This window comes from Pimephales promelas, chromosome 6, assembly GCF_988280905.1.
Source record: "Pimephales promelas chromosome 6, fPimPro1.hap1.1, whole genome shotgun sequence".
NCBI classification, from domain to species: Eukaryota; Metazoa; Chordata; class Actinopteri; order Cypriniformes; family Leuciscidae; genus Pimephales; species Pimephales promelas.
The window spans coordinates 25,430,850-25,438,489 of record NC_142774.1 but is presented as its reverse complement, the minus strand read 5'-3'; the positions used below and the strand labels follow the sequence as shown (position 1 = coordinate 25,438,489).

General features: G+C 39.1%; 1 long non-coding RNA gene across 1 annotated transcript; it reads left to right on the top strand.

Annotated features, from left to right (window-relative positions):
• Positions 1-5,315: 5,315 nt before the first annotated feature.
• Positions 5,316-6,540, top strand: LOC148978585 (uncharacterized). The gene is made up of 2 exons (XR_016169027.1): positions 5,316-5,466; positions 5,553-6,540. It is a non-coding gene; the product is annotated as an uncharacterized LOC148978585 (long non-coding RNA).
• The last annotated feature ends 1,100 nt before the right edge of the window (positions 6,541-7,640 follow it).

Below are 7,640 nucleotides of genomic sequence, written 5' to 3'. Positions count from 1 at the left end.
CTTCCAGAAAACATTGTCAGTGAACACAATCCACCGTGCCATTCACCGTTGCCGGCTAAAACTCTATAGGTCAAAAAAGAAGCCATATCTAAACGGGAACCAGAAGCGCAGGTGTTTTCTCTGGGCCAAGGCTCATTTAAAGTGAACTCTAGCAAAGTGGAAAACTGTTCTGTGGTCAGACGAATCAAAATTTGAAGTTCTTTTTGGAAAACTGGGACGCCATGTTATCCGGACTAAAGAGGACAAGGACAACCCAAGTTGTTATCAGCGCTCAGTTCAGAAGCCTGCATCTCTGATGGTATGGGGTTGCATGAGTGCGTGCGGCATGGGCAGCTTACACATCTGGAAAGGCACCATCAATGCTGAAAGGTATATCCAAGTTCTAGAACAACATATGCTCCCATCCAGAAATCGTCTGTTTCAGGGAAGACCTTGTATTTTCCAACAAGACAATGCCTAACCACATACTGCATCAATTACAACATCATGGCTGCGTAGAAGAAGGATCCGGGTACTGAAATGGCCAGCCTGCAGTCCAGATCTTTCACCCATAGAAAACATTTGGCGCATCATAAAGAGGAAGATGCAACAAAGAAGACCTAAGGCAGTTGAGCAGCTAGAAGCCTTTATTAGACAAGAATGGGACAACATTCCTATTCCTAAACTTGAGCAACTTGTCTCCTCAGTCCCCAGACGTTTGCAGACTGTTATTAAAAGAAGAGGGGATGCCACACAGTGGTAAAAATGGCCTTGTTTGAGATGTGTTGATGCCATGAAATTTAAAATCAACTTATTTTTCCCTTAAAATTATGCATTTTCTCAGTTTAAACATTTGATATGTCATCTATGTTGTATTCTAAATATAATATTGAAATTTGAAACTTTCACATCATTGCATTCTGTTTTTATTCACAATTTGTACAGTGTCCCAATTTTTATGGAATTGGGTTTGTACATGGATAAGAAAAAATTAATGACCCGCGCAGGAAATAAAGTGACAATTTCTTTACCCGCCCCAACCCGACCCGCGGGGCCCGCGGGTTACAAGCCAATCCGCGCATCACTAATAGCCCAGGCTTTTATTTTCCCATATCATCAAAATGCACCAGCTTGTATTTGAGAAAGGCGTCTCAAATACACTTTCTGCAGCACAACTCACTTTCTGGAGGTATACTGCCCCCATCTGGTATGGAATATGGAGTATGATTTGATTTTTTTTTGACACATGGCACTTTAAAGGGCACCTATTATGGAAAATTCACTTTTACATGGTGTTTGAAAATAAATGTGTGTTGGCAGTGTGTGAGCAAAACAACCCTAGAATGATAAAAATCCACCCAGTGTTTTTTTTTTGTTTTTTTTGTTTTTTTACAATCTCAATAAATCATATGCACTGTCTCAGAACGAGCTGTTCTAAGATTCAGCGCTTTGTGACGTAGAATTGAGCAAGGGGTTTGATGGACAGTGTGGTTGTGGCATAGACCCCGCCCTCGGTGATCTGTACACTATCCTCCATTGTTTCAACGACAGCCGGTAATGTCTCTTGGAAACATAAGTGTTCTGTCGTGGACTCGTGGGTTAATCCTGCTGTTGTGGCTTAAAAGTTAATCATCAAGTGTGGATCGTCGTCTACTGTTTGCGATCCACCGTCACCTCCAGTAAGTGTATTTTATGATTTTTGAGCAAATAATCTTTTCAGTCAATGTCAGGCAATTCAACAACAAATGCGTCTAAAGTTGTTGTCATCGTAGGATATCTTTGTATATAATTTAAAACCTTGTTTGTATAGTGAGTGACCACACGTTTATAAATATATATATATTTTTAAAGATATTGTATTAAAAACTGCATATATGTTGTTGTTCTGTAAGTTACCATCTTCTCACATTTGCCACAGAAGCACCTGTATGACAAGTAAACATGACGCAACAGGTCCCTCGCATAAATGTAATTTCGCTTGTATGTAACTTTATCACAGAATGTGTATGTAGTTTCAAAAAATTGCACCAGCGTTAGTGTTTGTGTGTTTCTGTGTGTGTGTGTGTTGCCAGACATGGGCAGTATTTCAATTAAATGTATTTTAAATACGTATTTAATTACTTTTGTGTATTTTGTAATTTGTATTTTGCAGGTGTGGAAAAAATAAAATGTAGTTTGTAACAAAATATTTTGATGGAGTGTATTTGAGTATTTCAAATACTTAAATACTAAAGAAAAATCACCATATTAATGTCATGATTCTGCCCTTGTGTCCTTGATTTTCTCTAGTCTTGAGGCAGGATCATGACAGACCCACACAGTAAATTCCCTGGTGTTAAATTTAACACCGCTCGGTGTTTATATGGGAACCACCAGCAGGGTGTTAAAAGTAACACTGATACAGTGTTAAAGTTAATGAGATAATTAAGTGAATAATTGAGTGATGATTGAGCATTATTGAAGACACCTGATGATAACAAGCAGAATCACTGAAGGACAAAATCACAAATTGTAAGCCACCGTTATGGAGATCAGTGTTTGCTTTAGTTGGGCTCTTGACACTTATACTTTCACTTTAACTTTGTTTGTCTGCTTTTATTAAGTTATAACAGTCAAATGAACAAAGAAAACTGTGATCTGATATTGTTGGTTATGTTTTCACATAATCATGCTGTGATCTGAAAAATCTAACTTTTCAGATGAATTGGCTTAACTTGTTAGTAACAGTTTAGTGATTGTGCAGCATATCCGTATTTTTCTTTTAACCGAAAATATTTAATAACAACTATTCTGATCAAATCACTTTCATCTTTATTTAGAAACACAGACATAAATAGTCAGCCTGTGTATCTCAACCATGGTGACATTAATAATCCTTGTTTCCACCAATCACAACTCATTAATGGCTCCCATCATGCATTGCGGTATGAATAAATTATGATCTGAATTGTCTATGTAATTTACTTTTCCTAATTGAATATTCTGCTCGTCACCATTGTTGAGAAGCATTGACTGAATCTTGAGGTTTATGTGTGCCTATAAGAAGTTCTTTTTTTAACAACTTGTAGAAATCCATTATATTATATCTGACATTCTGGATATTTATGTACAATCTCAGTTATGTTGTGACCTACAAAATTAGCCACGAACATATATTTCAAATGAATGTCATAATATGACCAACACCATCATATAAATTGTCTCTTTGTTCATCTGGCAGGTATAACTCAGATGCAACAGCCAATTCAAATGTAAAGTTAATAATAAAAGGGTCAAGAGCCCAACTAAAGCAAACACTCACCTCCATAACGGTGACCTAAAAGTTAGGTTTTCTCCTTGTAATTCTGCTTTAGGTGTCTTCAATAATGCTCAATCATCACTCAATTAATCACTTAATTATCTCATTAACTCTAACACTACCTCAGTGTTACTTCACCCTGCTGGTGGTTCCCATATAAACACCGAGTGGTGTTAATTTAACACCAGGGAATTTACTGTGCATGTTTTGTGTGCAAGCACATGGCCTTTTTTGGGGCCATGTGCTTGTGTAGTCTTGTTACGTACCCCGCCCCCTTGTTATCCTCGTCTTGTCATTGTCCCAGTCGGCTTCACCTGTTCTTGTCATTAGTGTGTCTCCCTTTATATCATCCCCTTGTGTTTGCTGTCCTGTGTTGGTTCATTGTGATTCTTACCTGGGTGTTACCTTACTTTGTTAAGCCTTATGAGTATCCTGTCAAGAGTATTATGAGGTCTGATTCTATATTCATTCAGCTGTCATTATTATGAAGAATTATGCCAATTATGATGAAGTATTATGTCCCAAAGCTTGCCAACTCTTCTGTTACACACATTTAAAAGTATAAATAAAAACAATAAATCATTTTAGAGCATAGTATACGTAGGCTTATTGGGGCACAGCACTTGGTTAGCTTGTTCATGTGTGTTTAATTAGGTTTGCACAAAACTTGTTCAATGCTTCATTCACTGATCATACATTGACCCAATAATGCCCTCTGCAGGACTAATGGCACATCATTCCCTTTCTTTCAAGGTTTTAAAAACAGGCTAGCTTTGCCACTTAGCTAATATTACATACATAATTTTGTTTCTTTGTCTATATAAAACCATCTCATGTTATAAATGTATAACTACCCAGTTCAGTATCATTTCAGGACAATTATAACCAAATCGGCATTTTGTTACTACCAGTAGTGGCTCCTGACTGTAAAGGTAGGTAGGGCAGATTCTAGGTCTTAGTGCTAGTTTATGATAAACATTTTGTAAGTTTTATATTCTAATCATTGAATGCATGCAGACACACTTTTGGCAAAGGTCTAACGAGTTATTCAGCCTAAGAGTGATGCTCTAATATTTATTGAGAGTCATGCATAATGCTATCTTACTATTGCCTTAATGTAGTATTTATTGCATCTGAATGTTGTTTTAGAATGTAACAAGTTGTGCAAGAATTACGGTGAGGTAAAGAGTTGTTTCTGTTCTCAAAACAAACATGAAACAAACACAACAGAACTATATAAAGGATATCCACATTAGCATGTTTAAACTTTCATTAACTTGAAATGAACAAATATAGAAAGGTTAAAGGGTTAGTTCAGCCAAAAATGAAAATTAAGTCATTAATTACTCACCCCCATGCTGTTCCAACCCCGTAAGACCTTCGTTCATCTTCGGAACACAAATAAAGATATTTTTGATTGAATCTGAGAGCTGGATCAGTCCTAGATAGACTGCCTAAGGGACTGGCTCTTGACGGCCCATAAAGTCATTAAAGAAAAGGTTTAAATATTCCATGTGCCTACAGCGGCTCAATTATAAGTTTATCAAGCGACAAGACTACTTTTTGTGCGAAAAAAACATAAATAACGACTTTATTCCACTATTCCATTACTTCCTTATGGGCGCATGCGCGAGAACTGAGACGAGGACGTTCTCATTCGTCTACTTCTTGTTACCGGCTGCTCACTGCTTAGGAGTTTTACCGCCACCTACCATATAAGATGATGTGCTGATATAGCTGGAAGCGCAAAACTTTCTGTTTACAAGCAGAGGAAGATGCGCGCTGTACATACGCTTTTCAATTTGCGTATTTTCCGCACTATAAGGTGCACTTAAAAGCCTTTAATCTTCTCAAAAAACGACAGTGTTCCTTTATAATCCGGAGCGCCTTATATATGGATCATCATTTTGTGACATTATTAGTTAAGTGATTGACAGTTGCGGCATCCTATCAGGGGATAGTATCATCTATTTAATGCGGGTTGGCTGTGTCCGGAGATGCGTCGCGTCTTTACTCCGCCTCCCTGCGTGCGTCATTCACTCGCGTCTCAGGTATGTTTTGATCGCGTCTGGTTTAAATCCGGTGTTTGGAACCTTACTGATATTATTCTTTCAAATTGTAGTTGTCAATCAGCACTTTTCCGGCGGTGCACGTTATGAGTTCAGAGTGAGTGTCTGTTCACCCCTCAGGTAGGTTCTGTCTCTGTATTGAGTACTGGGGTGCAGTAATAATGGGTCGCTATGTTACCATTAATGTGTTGCTTCCTGTATCCCAGTTAATCAGCGGTCTTGATGATTGCTGTAAACAGTAGCCAGAGGGAATTGTATGCGAGGAATATTCTCTTGTGGTAAGTGTTATGTAAAATGGATGGAAATTGTAGTAAAAGAGCAATAGTAACATCTCGCTTTCTTTAAGGCGTGGGTCTCCTCTCTCATTCTCCGGACCGTTCTTTGCTCTCGTCTTCAGTACGATCTTCTTCCCGTTCTGCAGTGAATTGCGCTCAAAATAACCTGAGTACATTTGAGAACCACGTGTTTACGCTGCGATCGCGCCGTGGGCCAGCAGCAGGATTTGCATCGTCTACTTCCTTTACTTCTAAAGCAATCGCAAAGTTATAATCGGTCTGTCCTTTGTATGAGAGCCGATGTGTGGGTGTGTGTGCACTACATTAGCTCGATTTTGCTGTACATCTTTTTTTGAATCCTAATGTGTGAATAGTGTTTAGATTTTGCTTTTATCTAAATGTGTGCGTATCCTTATCGACCTTGATTATTTTATTTTTATTTTCTCTGTGGTCATTGTTGTGTGTTTTTTTTTTATTAAACTCAGTTTATTTGTTTTCTCAGGAACTGAGGTGGCCAGGCGGAAGGACCTTCTCTTGTATGGTGATAGCGGTGGTGTTGCAGTGGGTGACACTTTTGAAGTGCCTGTGTGTGTGTGATTTGGTGCACGGTGACGTGTGTGTGCGTGAGTTGGATTGTGCTTTTGGAAAAGCCATTAAGTGGTCCTTCCGTCGGCAGACTCGGCCTGGTGGTTTGGTATATTGTTTGTTTGTATTACCTGTAAATTGAGCTTTGTAGAGTTTCTTGCTGTTCCTCCTACCCTCGTGGGTAGAGGACTGCTGATGTAGCCATTATATATTGCCCGCTGTGATGACACCTTTTGTCAATTGCCATTATTTGTGCATGTAGCGCTGTGCGCTCATTTTTTACAAGGACATACCATTTTTTAACTCTTTTATATATTAATAAAAACTATTTTTTGTAAATTCTTTGTACATGTCTCTGACCTTCCTGGCACACACGAACCTGTGACCTAATGCAAATTGCTGGGTTATTTAGATATTCCCTGAATTATTCAGGGTGGCGTAGTCGACAATTATCACTGGAAAATATAAAGTAAAACCCTATATCGCTTACTGCCACAATTTTATACGGTAGGGGGCGGTAAAACTCCTAAGAGGTGAGCAGCCGGTAACAAGAAGTAGACGAATGAGAACGTCCTCGTCTCAGTTTTCGCGCATGCGCCCATAAGGAAGTAATGAAATAGTGGAATAAAGTCGTTATTTATGTTTTTTTCGCACAAAAAGTAGTCTCGTCGCTTGATAAACTTATAATTGAGCCGCTGTAGGCACATGGAATATTTAAACCTTTTCTTTAATGACTTTATGGGCCGTCAAGAGCCAGTCCCTTAGGCAGTCTATCTAGGACTGATCCAGCTCTCAGATTCAATCAAAAATATCTTTATTTGTGTTCCGAAGATGAACGAAGGTCTTACGGGGTTGGAACAGCATGGGGGTGAGTAATTAATGACTTAATTTTCATTTTTGGGTGAAAACTGCAATGTACATTATGGCAGAAGTGGAGCTTCTAGACAGCTCTTTGCTTAGAAGGCGGCTTCTAAGCAATGAGCTGTCTAGAAGCTCCAGTTCCCATAGAAACCCGAGACTCGCGCTCAGGACTACACATGTGTATTGGATGGTCTAGCCTGAAAAATATGCCTTTTAATACTTTTAGGCATTGCAAATATGGCCACTGAGTAAACAGATTTTCCTTGAAATGGACTTTGATATGAAGAACACTCCTAGACTTTGGCGTTCTCTTTCTAACATCCGTTTGGTATCTCACTAAGGGAACACGTCCGCCTTGACCGACTGTGGAAGTACCAGTTACACCATGTCTGTCAGACTGACAGACGTGATGAAGAACACTCGCAGACTTTGTGACGTTCGTGATCACTACAGCGATCAGGGTGCCCTGCCTCCCTGGTATATAACTCGCTGCAGCCCCCTGCTGCATCATTCTTGCTTTCTTCCCCATGAAGATTGTGGAAGCACGCTCATTGACACATTGTGGATTTTTCC